The sequence below is a fragment of the Hippoglossus stenolepis genome, chromosome 5 (assembly GCF_022539355.2).
Source record: "Hippoglossus stenolepis isolate QCI-W04-F060 chromosome 5, HSTE1.2, whole genome shotgun sequence".
Taxonomy (NCBI): Eukaryota; Metazoa; Chordata; class Actinopteri; order Pleuronectiformes; family Pleuronectidae; genus Hippoglossus; species Hippoglossus stenolepis.
In genome coordinates this window covers 3,911,115-3,927,020 of record NC_061487.1, presented here as the reverse complement: position 1 = coordinate 3,927,020, position 15,906 = coordinate 3,911,115, and positions in this window count along the sequence as shown.

Below are 15,906 nucleotides of genomic sequence, written 5' to 3'. Positions count from 1 at the left end.
CCAACTCCCCCTGGGGGATCACATAGCGTTCCCAGGCCATATTTGATCTATAATCTCTTCACCATGTTCTTGATCTACCCCTGGGTATGAGCAAATCAAATCGCAGAACAACCTCAACTGGCTCCGTTTGATGCCAAGGAGCAGCAGCTCAACTCTGAACTCCCTCCAGATATCTAAGCTCTTCAACCTCCTCGATCTTTGAGGCTGAACCCTGACTCCCAACAGAAGAAGCTTATTTCAGATGGCAGGATCCACGACCTCATTATTTCTGTCACTACCCAAACCTCATGACCAATATGATAACTTTGCATTACAGCTCAATTTCCTCTTCACCATAAAGATTCGGTACAACGTCTGCATTACCGTTGATGCTGTAGAGATCTGCTCTTTATTCAATTCTCTTTCCTTCTTTCACATGCCTAATGGAATAAAGAAAAATCCATCAGCAGTCAGACCTGTTCTTGAACTTCTACCTTGTCTCTCTTAGCATCATCTTCCTCCTCATCAAATCCTTTATGTTTACTATTATCCCCCATCCTTTTCGAATCCTTTGTGTCCCTGTTGTCAGGCTAACAATGGGTGAGATAAATTAAAACGCATCATATTCAACCATTAGCCAGTGGAGGCTTAAAATGGAAAGAAAAATAAACCATGGTACAGACATACGGAGTCTGCCCTTGGTCTGAATGAACCCTCGCTTGCTGCCTGTGAATGGGAAGGGTGAGGTGAATGGAGTCATTTGCTTGCTATTTTCAGAAAGAGTTTTTTGAGTATAACTAATGTTCAGATGCTTATTGCCTCCATAAGGCCGACTAAATAAATGAGAAACAGGCGGTTTTCAGACATGAACTTCATAGGGTCTGGACATTATCTGGAATTTGCCTTTCAAGTGTGAACAATACGGGAGATTTTATGGGTCAGACATATGTATTAACCCACTGCAGAAATCAAGAGTTTTTGTTCTACAGCATATCAACACAAACGTTTTCATCATCAAAAACTCTTGGAAATTATTGTCACAAACGTAAATATTTCCAACATTTCTTGTACCTGTTTCAAAGTAAAAGCACTCTTGCATTTCTGTTGACTTAATCCATTCATTTGTTCTAACACGGTACAAGGTAACAACATAGTTTCATAACGTAAAGTACTGGCTATTAGTTGCGTAAAAAGCCAATGCTTTTATTCGAGGAAATGCGATACCCAAACCATAAACCTCACATTGCAGCTCCGCTGCAGACACACAGCCGAATCACTGCCTGTGTGAACAACAGACAACTGCTGTCCCTGCAGTGCCCATTCATTCCTTCACTGCACCGACTTTTCCTTCAGTTATTCCATCTCTGCAACAACTTCCAACATACTCTGGTATTTAAGAAAAACTGTGATTTAATGAATCAAACAGCCATTTCTTTCCTCATTTTCCTAGTCCAGCTTTCAATAAAACACCTCTGAATGTGTTATTCTTGCCATATCATCCTGTACTCAGTCTTGAAAGAGGCCTCAGGCACGTAAACACAGCAGCCATCCTCCGGTTGGAGTAGAGGAGGAAGTCCATTATCAAACAGCAGGGGCCACACCGGATGGCAGAGCTCTGGCACTTGATGAAGGCTGGAGGCTCAGGAGCCGACAGAGGCTCGTAAATATTTTAGTGTGTCTAATGTAATGTTTTCCCTGGCTGTGCCCTCCCAGAGGCGCTCAACACTCGACTTTGCTCCTTTACTCATTTCATAATGTCTAATTGTTGATTCCTTAAGGGGAGAGAGGTCAGAGGTCAGGGTCAGCTGTACAATGAAGCCTATGAATAGACACTGGACCTCTGGAGCTGGGCAGTTCAGTGTCTGGATCAAGGACATGTCTGCAGGGTGGATGTTTATCATCCCAGGAGACTTTAAAGGATACTTCCACATAACTAAGCACATCAATAGAAAGTTTTTTTTTGTTGTCATTTTTAAAATATCAGTTAAATAAACTTTTTATTAAGATTAATTCTAACGCATGAACAAATTCACATGTCAAAGAATAAGATTTTCTTATTTAGATCTCTGTAAATGAGGTGTTTTGTAAGTGTGTGTCTACTCCTCAGATCCTGTGTTGTTTTGTAGCGATGGCTGTGCTACTCATCACAAATGAATGGCAAATGGCCACAAGATGCAATTTAGAGCACGACTGGTTAGGGCGATGTGCCAGGTGGTGAAGTGAGGTGTGCAGCAGCCTCAACAACAATGATGGAACATGGCATTGACACCGTCAACTCAACAACAACAACATAGGAACTTTCCTGTGTCTTTCCTTTGTTATTAAAGCACTGAGAGCATCAAGTTGCTGCAGCTACATGCCATCAATCACATGGCAACAGTGATGTGTGTAACAGGAATAATTTAGTGCTTTACAGTGCACCTCCATTAGAAAAAACTTGAAATGACTCAGTAAATAAATACTTTAGTTAATTTATAGACTCATAGTGAATTTTTGTTGGGGACAGCAACAATAAGGCTTTGCTATGGTGCTTGCTACAAGGGTTATTTGCATAGCTAAGAAAATAAAATGCTGACTATAGTGCTTAATAGCTAATTATATATATATATAAATCTTTTATATGTAATTTTTAAATCAGTCTGAATGTTCACAAGTATAAATGGTAGATGTTTTCTAATAACACAAGGAGCAGATACTCTGAGGCACAAGAATTGTATTTGATTTATTAAAACAGAAGAATAAAATCACACGTTATTTTTATGAGAATATGAGAATTCAGCGTTGTTGGAATTGATGCAGCAAGTGGCCATTTTATAAGCAGGATAACACCTTCCAAAGGGTGACAAGACAAAGACCCACCTCATGCAGGGTGAAGGAGAGTGTCTTAGAATCTGAGTAAATATTGTTCAAGCACCTTCAGAGAACAGCTGATTCATTCACTCAGCAAATGTAGCTTTATTATGCGAGTCAACGTTTGAAAGCACTAAGAATCAAACTGCTGTATTAAGTCACAGGACAGAATATGAAAGTGTAACAACTGACTCACTGGTGAACAGACCTGATAGTCATTGCAGCTGGACTTCCTCTTTAAACACCAGTTGTGTAAGGAGGAACTAATTATAAACTTTAGCACTTTTCAAAAAGCAGGTTTCTTCACGGACATAAAAACAGAAAATACATGCAGTGCAATTACAGATTTAAACAAGTTGCTGCAAGAGGCCATGAATAAAATAAAGCAATAAAACAAACTTCTCCTTTAAAAGAGGAAATTGCTTGTCTGATTAACAAATGCAGGTTATTCCTGAGCAACAGCTGGTTAGCAGATTACACGCAGGGTAAGGTGGTGCAAGGCCATTCAGTTATTTAAAAACAAGTCAAATTTTTTTATCAATTTTAAAAACCACAGGCAACCATTGCAATGAGCCGAGAATTATATAATTATGCTTGATGCTCCAGCCCACTACCTCCTGATTCAGTTTGACCTTTTGTACCACGCGATACTGAATTATGGATTCCACTCAATAAAAATGGATGCACATATCTTATGTGGATATGAGACTCCACAGCATCAGAAGAATTACTAAAAACATGGTCAAATTTCACATTAGCGTTTCCCTCTTTCCAACCTGCACCTACTTAATAAATTCCTACTGAATCTACATCAGCCAGACACTCTGGCTCCGAGGTTTCAACCGATAAGAACCTATACAACCTCTGACCTGCCGGTTTCTTTCTAACCGGTGTTGAAGTGTGATGCCTGTGGGCCTCCTGTCTGTCTGACTGACACTCAGGTGAAAGGTAAGAGGAGGAAATCTCCTGAAATCAATATCCTCTTTGTGTCGATGGCTCCCTTCTTCTGCCGGAATCCAGACATGTTAAACAACTCCAAGCCCGGAGGAACTTAAGTAGATTTAGCAAACTACTGTTGTATTTTATGCAACCCTGGGGTAGTAAGTTGATAGTTCAGAGGAAGATCAGCTTGCTTCACCACTGCATCCAAAGAAGGAAAAGGAAGCACACTGCTGTAGGGCCTGGAATGACCTTTAGCTTTGCCATTCAAGGAATGACTTCATAAAGGATTTGTTGTAATTGTTGTAAGTCTATCATTTGATCCATCCAACCAATCAAACACACATCTGGTTAATAGCAAACTGAGGCTATTGAGTCAGACACATAGCAGCCGTATAACACCTTATAATAAATATCAAGTAGAGGGGAAGTAAGTGGGCTGAGCCATCTGCTACATCAGGAAACTGCACTGGCTCAAACGCGTTTGTCTGCAACATTCACAGTCGCTGATTGAGTCTCCATATTGGTGAAAGTGAACTCCCCATCCACCACCTCCACCCACAGGTGTATAGTTTTCTCAGTGAAACATTACCTCTGGTGACTATGTAGGAGGAAGATTACAAACACAGAAGGAAAGGCACTGTCATGACAACAGACGACGAGGAAAACCACAATCCAACTGCCGCTGGTTACATGTGTGCATGTGTTGTCATACTGGCTCATAATTGCACCGGTGATTACCATGAAACCCTAGAAGGCTGGTTGCTGCATTACTTCCTTCCTTCTCTGTTCCTGGATACCAGCACAATAGTGACTGACATTTACCGACTAAATTACACACATTCGCATGCACACACATACACGTACACACAGGTATGAAAACAAACACATTGACACAAAGAGAAACAGGCATGCACACTCTGGGAATTAAAAAGCTTGCTCTAACCATCGCAACCACATGCATAGTAGTCTGACCCTTAAAGGGTAAGATTAGTGAATTACATATTTTCTATTATTTTGTATTATTATTTTATTATTCTATCAACAAATCACATTAATGATCAATACTTTTTGACCTCCGCTGCCTGTGTCACCCAGCTCCAAGCATATTGATACCTAGTGAAGATAGAAACTGTTAAATGGGTCAAACATACATAGTTGTTTTAATAAATCTAAAAAGGATTCACAACACAACTGGGAACTTCAGCTGTTGAACATGGTCTAATGGTGATTTCAAGTAGGGAGAGGTGAGTTATTACTCACTGACAAATAAACTACGCCACTGAAAAGGGAAAAGACGTTTTATGAGAAAAAAAGTTGTAACGATATGAGACTAAAGTCATTATTTTAGGCTTTTTGTCATTTTAGAAGAGGAATATGAGATTAGCCTGTCGACATGTGTTGAAATGAAGAATGTGGATCATCTTGTTAAGTTAAACTTACAAGTTTCACAAATTACAAAATACTTTATCTTTTGTCACATCAGCACCACATCATCATTAGTATCAGGACTTTTGTAGTTTCTCAAGAAACAATGAAATTGGTTCAAGATATTCGATCGAGAAGGAGTGAGCACAGGTTCTCCTTGATGCTTTTTTCTTAATACATTTTTTAAATATTAAGTTTAGAATTAAGATTGTTTTATACGTTAAATTCCAACTTTATCCTCGTAATATTATGACTTTCTTCTAAATAACAACTTTATTTTCACAATATTACAACTTTATTGTGGTTTCTTTTTTTCTTCAATGTGGCCGTAACACATAGCAAACTGTGCATTTGTTGAGGGCAATTGTAAGGTACTAGGCACTAGTGAGTGTTTATGGGATAGTGGGATGGGGTTTGAGGAGATTGAAAAAATAAACTATAGTGAAGCCCACTGATGACAGAGCCCATGGCACCATTTCAGTCTTCAACTAGACCAAAAAATACTAAATGATAATACTTGATCACTCTCAAAGTCTGTAAAGCTACACACACACACACACACACACACACACACACACACACACACACACACACACACACACACACACACACACACACACACACACACAGAATCGCAGACAGCCCTCGAATTGACCACCTGCCTGGCCCTGACCCCCTCCTCTCCTGTTTTGCAATGCAGGAGAAGTGTCAAATCTCCTTGACCCCCCGTTCAACTCAGTCAAACTGATCCTGAGGGGTTAGGTGGATAGGATGGCGGGCGAGCCGACGCACTGACAGGCGATCAGAGTTCAGTTTACATGGTGGTTTCCGTCTGGTCTAGGTAGATTGGAGTTAATGTCAGCCACGTTAGCCGGCTGTCACCACCTTTGTTTTATATCTGAGCAAATAGAAGACTGGGAAGTGAACTGCTTGTAGTCACATTGTAAAGGCTGTGGGTCTTTAACTTACAGTCCACACAAAATGAATGTGTTCAGTATCGAAAAGGTGTTTGTGAAAACTTTCAGGCTTATTTCTACAATAACAGATTTCACTATTGGAGGGTTTTCCTTTCAAAAATATATGAAATCATCCACAATTTTTTTTTAAATAGGACCAAATGTACTTCTGTCAGTTTCTGAGTATGAAGGAAGTCAAAAATTGTACATCTTGATCTTTTTAGGTGATCCCCTGAAATGTTATTGGTTCTGCCGTCGTGTGATGTCTTTCATGTGGAACACGATGTGAGTGTGAAGGATGAATCCTAAGTGTAAGTTTGGATACAGCAGGAAGTGGGGGTTGCGTGTTGCTTTGTTTTGGCTTGACTTTTTTTTGTTGGAGCAGCATGAGATCACCACTGACAGTCCACTCTTTTCCAGGAAGGCACAGAATCCAGTTGGTGGGTTCGTCACTCAGTGGGAGGTGCAGGCCTGCAGGACATCATACAAATCCTGAGGGGAGGCTTCTGAGCTTTTCTCTATCTCTAGGTCTGACTAACCAAGTTCAAAACAACTATGTGTAAATTATCAAAGTAATTTCTATGCTGTTAAGATATGTTGGATCAGATGGTCCTCTGAAAATGGCTAAAGACAAAAGTTTTCCATTACTTACCTTGACTGTGTCTGCCTGCCATGTTCCAATCTGTACCACCACGGTTAAATAATGAACCAATACATTTTTTTACACTTCTCAAAATAACAAAAGATATCTCTGACTTGGTGTTTTGCTCTGTTGTTGCATTGTATAAAATGTCTGGTTCGGTGGTATTTTTTTTATTTGAAGCGTGAAGGACCTGTTTCCGGTTCATTTAAGTAGAGGACAGCATGGCAGGAAGGAAAGTGGGGTAACACCTGTTCAAGTAATCCAGGACTACACCCACGGCTTCCTAGAAATACTAAATTATCATCCCATACTTTCCTCTTTTTTTCCACTCCTCTCCTCCTCTGACCCCCGCCCTGCTCACCCCCAGATAATAGAGAGCTGAGAGCGACAGCTGCACTTTAACTGCCCCTGGAGGGGGGCATCGAAGGGGGCAGGGCTATTGGAGAAAGGGGCAATGAAAAGGAATTAGGCCCTGAAAATAAATTCTTTCCAAATGAGCAGGAGGGGAAAGCGAGTGGGTAAAAAGGTCAGCGAGGTCGCACCTCACCTGCAAAGTCACCCCACCCAAAGAGGGAGACGTGACAAGAGCAGGATAACATTTAATTACAGGGTGTGAGGGAGGGACAGGACCCTGACAGGGCTTTGTCAAAACATTTTACATTTATCTGAGCCAATAAAAACATCTAACACATCTTAAATAAAATAAAGCAATTTCTTGTATATGGCCTTTGTCAAACTAAACTTAAAGTTATTTGTCCTCTTCTAAAAATTGACTTTTTGATCTGGTGCTGTGAAACATTTCTCACTATGAAACTACATACAGAATCATCAACGATAGCAGATGTTTCTTCGAACAAAACAGAACATGGAGTGAATTGTCTATTTGTTTGGGACTGAATCCAACTGGGGTTAATCCACATGTGGGGATTTAGTGAGTATTTCCTGCAGCAGGACGACGTATGATGGATTGACACAAAATAAACTGTGTTCAGCGACAGTGGAGCTATGTAACTCAAGCTGCTTTCAGACATGAACTGGACTCCTCGGTTCCTCCGTATTTTCTCCAGAGAAGGTGCATGTGTTAACGAAAATGTCTGAGTGAGATGGTCCGCAGTTTCTACGGCTATTATCCGCCTGGCCTCTTAGTGTAAAGGTTGTAGAAATCCAGGAGTGTGTGGTGTGTGAACACAGCAGGGGGTCTTCCGCTGGATTCACCACAAGCGAGTGGGGAGGTCTATGATGCTTCGAACACGCAACAGACGCCAAAATGACAAAAACAAAAAGAAAGCAAATATCTCCCAGTGGAAAAAGTGGTGTAAGAAGACACCGACGAAGATGTCACAAGAGTTTGTGGGTCATAGGAGCTGAAGACGGTGTCGGGGTGCTGGAAACTAAATCAAGTGATCTCCGCAGTGGACTTAATACGTCACTTCCTGTCTCTGTCTGCTGCACACAGCTGCTCTACCTCTCTCTGAATAATGTGGAGGATTTGTGTGAAAGGCAAACTCTGGATAAACTCCATAGCCAATTCTTCGGATTTTACCCGTAGGTCATGTCTGAAACGGCTTCAGAGAAACAAATTATTTCAGGGTTTGGCAACAAATATTTCTTTTGTCAATTCATAGTTGATTTTTATCTTTTTATGGAATGCTGAACTTCTACTGAATTCTGAATTTTGAGTATATTGTTTTCTCTTTTTTTCTATTTACTTAACTTTAGATTATTTTATACAAGGCTGGAACTATGTGGTTTTTAAATTAGGAATGACTTGGTGGTTAAAGGCTGGTTAGCCACACAAGGAAGTCATGGCTGTAAGATTTTAATATTCCCCCTAAAAAAAAAGCCTGAAAACCCTGCATCAGTGAGCACGCTGCACTCTGTATAACCCTACTTCCAGGCTAGCCACAGGCCATCGATCTGCACAAAGGCCTTATGGGGCCCCCATAGTGGGCGTGGTCATGGAGAATGGATGAAAGCGGGGAGGAAGGAAAAGCAGGGCTGTAACAGACGAGAGCCCCCAACCTCCAGTGAAAGGCTGATTTCATGCTGTCTGAGAAGCAGAGGGGACAGAGCAAGGAAAGCTTTGAATCTGCAAACGTGTGAATGTGTTCTTCCATGTTGTGTGTGTTTGTGTTACTCTGGGTGTGTGGGAGTAACTGGAAGCGTTGGGCTGAGACACTGGAAGGTGTCAAATGTTTTTGTGAGAAGCAGAGGAGGGATTAGCAGCAGGACAATGCGGGGCACTAATCCCTGTTTTTCCATTCCTTCCTTCTCCCTCCATCTTCCCTTCCCTGCACCCAGACCAGGTTTCTCTTTTTTTTGTTGCTGCTGTCGTTTTTTTGAATTTACTGTGAGAGAAAGTGAAATCGCAATCAGAGAGGAACTGACTTAGTTTGTAGGAACTCATCACAAAGTATGGGGAGAAAATGAAAAGATAGCATGTTGTTTAGCCGTAACATATCAAGTGTTAAATGTTGACTGCTGTTGTGAATCTTTGACTGGCACTCGCCTGTAGTTTTTGTCATGTGACTAACAACGCTTGTGGGTGTCTTTTAAGACATTTGACCAAGACAAATCAACAGCAGAGACAGTCAAACGAGAGGGAGACAGACTGGATGTGTACTTCACCAAATTCACAATTGAGCCCATTTACTGTGGTTTCTTCTGGAAGCTTTTTTTAACATGAAGTTTGTTTACTAGATTTGACATTTGTAGGTGCCAACCATATATGTACAATCAGAATCAGGCTTTATTGCCAAGCAGGTTTACACATACAAGGAATTTGCCAACCCGTGCACTTCATCCACCGGTTTACAGGCCCTGTAGTTTGAGGCTAGCTTGGTGCACCAGAGCCCTCAGAGGGAACATTGGCACTCTGTGAAGGCCAGAGGGTAACCACCACTAAGTGTTCAAGTGCAACAATCTGTTTTTAAAGGAGATGCTGAGACCATATACACAGGTGTTTGCGCTTTGCACTGGCACACACATGATTTGTGTGGCAGAATATTGTATTTTACTGGCAGTATTCCCCAACAGACGTCTTGGGTCTTTGAGTTGAAGTTTATAAAAGCAAAGCCAAACCCACTATGTCAACAATGACAGAGTGGAAGTAGGTGCACCTATGTCAAATTAAGTACATTACAATTCACATGTACTCCATGTGCAAAGCTAATTTGCATGTGACATTAATTTCGTTTGATGTGAGCAGAACAGTGAAATGGAGAAATGGCCCATGGAAAGCCAGCTCCCTGATCTCATGAAGAAAACATGAAATTAGGTAAAAACACAAACATCATTAGTGCATTAGTCCTGCTGGTATTTAAAAAAAAACGTTCAACTATTTTGATAACTAATCAATACGTCGTCACTAATCATGTGGTTTTTTAAACAAAAGCACAACACAATTTAGCAATTTAGATACCTTTTCTTATAAATTATAAAAAATAATGTCATCCTCATACATGAATAGTCATATAAATGTATTTAAATCAATGAAAGAAGAGAAAGAGACATGTGTAGTAATCAGCAGCAGTTTCACATTGTTTTGATAATAAGACCCTGGAACAGCTGGGGTGAAGATCTGCATCGGGCAAATTTTACCCAAAACTGTTTGGTTAATTTTTATGGTCAACCTCAACACTGCTTACTCACACATACGAGTCAGTCGTGAAATCTTATGACCTAATATCACATGCACTGTCTGTTGGTCCACTGTAAATTTACTTCAGCCAGTCTGGGATAACTCTCTACAGGTCTTGTGTTAGAAGGTAACAGGAGTGCTCATGGGAGTTCCAGCTCAAATGGTGTGGAAATGCATCTCCTCCCAGTATGAGAGAAAAAAATAAAGGGAGGTGTTGGGGTTAAAGGTTAGGGGCATCCTGCAGGCTGTGAAGCGGCGTTTTTCCTGTGGTGCATTCATAATGCCACTGGTGGGGGCGACAGGGGTCACCATGGGGTGAAGAGGTCGCCTGTTGAGTTGACAGAGAGAAAGAGTTAGACAGGAGCGATGGGCAGATAAAGAGTGGTGGCTGCTCTGTCGTGGCTCAGAGGAGCTGAATGGTGTCTGGTTTATTTAAGTTTATGTGACAAGGTTATAAATGTTCCCTCTTTGCAGGGTTTGAGTAAATAGTGTCTCAGTGGCACACAGCCTCCTGAAATAAAAGAGGTGCTGAGATTGTTCTGAAAAAACACAAATATATCGGGAATAAAAAATACCCACGTGTTTCTTTTATACTGCGTTAAGGACTATGTCACTTACTGTAAGATATTTTAGTAGTTTTGATTGAGCTTAGAGCAAAACATGGTGCAAATGGTGATGGGTAGATGGTTCAGAGAAATAGGGCTTCACACAGCAGGAAAATTTAATTTTCATGTTTTGTCACGCGTTGTCAAACCACAGTGTATGACAAAACCCAATCTCCGAGCCCACCGGCTATCATCTGACGTTAAATGAGCTTTTGGGGGCCAATACTGGACTTCTGGTGTAGACGGTAGATATCTGATATAAGACCTAATCTTCATTTTGCCGTACACTGTTTACACTCTGATATGTTTTGTCGGTGTTTTAGGTCCAGACTACATTTTGGCTTATCTTTTATAAACAAATGTAGATCATTTGAGCCAATGCACTTCAGTCGATGTGTTCTGCCTCTTTTGCTCTCCACAAGGACTGTTTACTGGTGGACAACCAAAGCCTGCTCAAACGTGATTGTTAAAACTAGAAAAGGAAACCAGAAGACTTCCAGCCCGAAAGGCCCCCCGCAGTTTGAATTGGCTCCATGCCACTGAGGGCCACAATTTTCTTGAAACAAATAACTGCTGATTAAATACAATTTATGAATTAAGTTGTTTCAAAAATGTCCTAGAAAAAAAGCTATCTGTACTGATAAGTATTAATGGACAGAAATGTGCTCTGATGTAGAAAAAGAATGATTTAGGTTTCCTTATGTGACTCTATATCTGGATCCATCACATCTGCATCGTCATATTTAAAATATTTCGCTTACCAATGGGGAAAACTAGGCTACATTGAAATTGTAATGAATTGTTTCCCCCCACTAGTTTCATATACCTAGTACACTAATTTCAAACAGTGCCTTAACTTTTTACAAACAATACTTTTACTTATTACTGTGTCATTGCTAAAGGCTCAGATTTTTCTACTTAACAAATCAAATATCAAAGGCTAAAACGGAGGCGTAACTAGAGCTGCTTCGAGGCATCGGGAGGGACTGTATGTGTGAACTCAAGTGTACAATGTCAGTTGCTGTGGACTTTCTCCAGAGTTTCTCCTGTCAGCCCCCAGTAAAAAAATCTGGATAATGTCCGAATGACCTCATGTGAGACAACAGCAGGAGATCCTCCATAGGATTCACCGAGTGGGCGTATCGATGTGTGTAACATGCGAAAACTACAAAAACAACAAAAAGAATACAAAAATCTCTGGATGAAAAAGCAGTGCCAGACATTAATTTGGAAAGACAATGAGACTGGAGAGCTTGTAGAAATACTGGCCAACACATACATTCCTGATGTCCAGCCTCTGCCTGCTGCACCCCCTCTTACCTGCCGTAATCACACCTCCCCTTCCTGCAAACTCCAACAGAGGGCCTTTTTTGCAAGAATATCCACATTAAATGTTGCAAGTCAAGTAGTGAAGTTGACATACACAAATTCACACACACACACCCATACACACAGTGGAACAGGACACTAAAGGTCTCTGAATCTCAGCCAAAACAAGACTATCTGAATGGTCCCTGGCACTGAATAACAATTTGCGTGCACTCCCACATTGTCACATGTGAGGCGACTCTTTATGCCTCCTCTAGTCTTTTCATGCCTCATTTTGAATGCCTTTGTCAACAGGACAAAATCAGACTTTGACTCAGGTGTCGACAGTGTGTTCATGTCCACTGTCAGTTGACACTTGGCGAAGACGAGGCTTCAATTCGTTCTCTTTTTCCTCTGCAGACTATTGAACCCACTGATTAGATTGACAGGGATTTTACAAAAAAATTTCAAAAATAAAGTACATTCACATGTTTAAAAGAGGGACTATTTTATAGACGTACAGACTGACAGTGCAGCACAATTATACGTGTATGTGTCCAAATGTGGATGCAGGAAATGTGCTTGAAAGTGTTAAGCAGTGCAATACTGTGTCCGTGAATCAGGGGGCTGGAGAGAGGAGTCAGGTAAGAGTGTCTTATGCACTCAGACTTTGGCTTCTTGGCTTTTTAGTGTACATCTGTGATGTGATGACCTGGCTGCGACCCCATGTGACAGGAAATGGTGTGGAGCCACGTGACGGATGGTGTCATTAACAAACCACAAGCTCACCATTGAGGTGTGATATAGCACACTTGTGCGACAGATGCACAACAGTCAACCTGTGTACGCATGTTTGTGCTTGGAACTCTCCTACAATTGAGACAGAATCTATTTTAATTCCATAAATTAAGTATATATTGGAATTATCCTTATTATTATATCATGATTTCTTTTAAGATTTTTTAGATTGTTGGCTTTTGTGTGAATTGTTAATCAATAGCTGTATGGCTGTAGTTGCTCTATAGACGCTGCATATATAAATGTATACTTATCTTAGTTGTGTTGAGCCTTAATTAACAGCCGCGGGGCACTGGCCACATCAATATTAATTATTTCGGACTTCTCTGGTTATTAAAATTGAGTCATCGACAAATTCACGCCCATTGACTTACACCTTTGAAACCACCATCAAACCATCTAAGCATGCAATCTTTCTTATAAGCCGATATGTGTGCAATGCATACAAAGACTTTTGGAGCAGCAGCAGGAGAGACGGCACGCACTCACATGCAAACAAGAACCTGGCTGACCTCAACTTGATCCTGTTGTCTGGAGTTACATCAAACCAGAGGAATAATGAGGAATAAAGCTCTTTTTTCACTGCCGCCCTCAGAGGAAGTCACTAAATGAGGGCAAAGGAAGGGAGCAGTAAAAGCCAGAGGCTATCTGGCTGTTTACAACCCCTCATATAAAAACAAGAAAGAGAGCAACAGTATATTAGATGCCAGAGTGGTAAGCTAATGCTTTCCGATCTGAAAACAGATGTCGCTCCTGCGTAGCTTGTGCATTCCTGCTTTGTGTGCTTAATTGGTGACTGCACACCTGAAAACCTTGGTTCTATGGTCCTGTTGTGGTAAAAGGTCTAAGATGGGACGACAAACATTGTTGCTGCTGTTTATGTGAGGGGCCATAGTTTTTGCACAACTCCTGATGATGGTAAATGATCCGCTAAAGGGCATGTGTAAAACAAACATTCAGATCTTTGCTGGTTAAATTGTGGTAACAGAGTCTCATTGTTCATGTCAGAAAATGCCAGACTGTAAATACTGTGTAGCTTACCTAAAAATGGCAACAGCACCATGCAAGGAAACCTGTGGGTTAATTGTTTGCTGGTTTTCAATGTTCTGCTGTGTTTTATCTGACGAGAGCTAGAACACATGCCACTAGAGAGAGCTCTGGCAACTGCAGCGATGAAGTGAGTCTGCAGAGGCCACGATGCAAGGATGGTTACAATACTTTAATCCGATGTGTTGGACCATCTTATGACTATTTTCACATGTATGATAAAAGGCATGATAGCAGACAAACAACTCCTTCAAGGTCAAAGGGAATAAGGAATCACATGCAAAGACTCAAAGGACAGAATTTACATTCAGGTGATGCATAATTAGTAACCAGTAGTAGATTTTACTTCTATCACATTTCTCTGCAGGCCATCAACTGATCTTAATGTGGAGGTGTGTTCTTTAGGGACTTTGGGCTTTTATTGTTCTTGACTCCAGACTTAATGAGCTAGTGAGGGGTGTGGGGGAAATAATGTTTGGGGATATTTCAGGTTAATAAAAACCAACAGCCGACAGCTAATTAAAGAAAAGGGGATGCGTGGGGCAGGGTAATGGGGTGCTGTTCAGGAAGTGCCACGGCTACGATGGCACGCTGTTCCCTCTCTGATTATGGCAGCAGCGGTAGGCTGGTACTGAAGTAGCTGTGGCACAGCAGATGGGAGGCTGGCTAATGGCGGAGAGCTGCGGGGGAAGAAATCAAAAGAGCTGATGAGGAGTGGAGCGGATTGTGGTGTACAGGCTGCAGTGAGAGGAGGGGGCAGCCTCCACCCAGGGCTTTTTTATGGCCAAACAAGAATGTTCCTGTAATTGGGCTTGTTTAGTCTGGTCAGATAACAAGGAACATTTGCAAGGGCCCTGTTGGGAAGAGGTCTGTTTGATGTTGCGTCTGGTTCAGAAAACGTAAGGAGAGGTCGTGTTTCAAGATAAAACATGCATGTTGTTGGTTTAAGACACTCATGAATGCACTAGTCTGCTGTTTTCTTGTGAACAGTGCACACATTTGTCCTACTATACTTGAGAGAACCTTCCACTAATTCTCCCACCCACATTATTAACTCTTTATGCCGACTAAAAGTCAATTACATTTACTTTACAGTAGCTTTCATTTGATGCAACTTACATTCACATGCACTGGGAGCAGCTTGGAGGTTTATTGACTTCCTCATGGATGCTTTGGCAAAGGAGGCACCAGGAATCGAAACTCTAACCCTACAATTAATGACCCATTCCATCACCTCACAGCCACTGCCAATACATAACCCTCTTGTGAGTAGAAGAGATAACATAGAATTTAGAAAATCTACACTCACTGAGCACTTTATCTGGAACACCTGTAAACCTTTATATTCATGTAATTATCCAATTAAAAGCATTATAGTGGTAAAGAAATCTAACTACTATGTCTTTGACCATGACATGAGTGTTGGTGTCAGACGGGCGGGTTTGAGTATTTCTTTGGAAAGATTTTTACCCACAGCACAAACCAGTCTGTAGAGGTTTTACTCAGAATGAGGTGAAAAACTAAAAACGTCCAGTGACCAATAGTTCTGGGGACATTAACACCTTCTGGATGAGCGATGTAAATGGCCTGACTACGGTTACTCAGATAACAGTACATGCAACCTTCAGTCGGATAGGCTACAACACAGACAACCACATTGAGTTCCACTAGTGTTAGCCAAGAACAGAAATCTGGTGATGAATCTGGATTTCT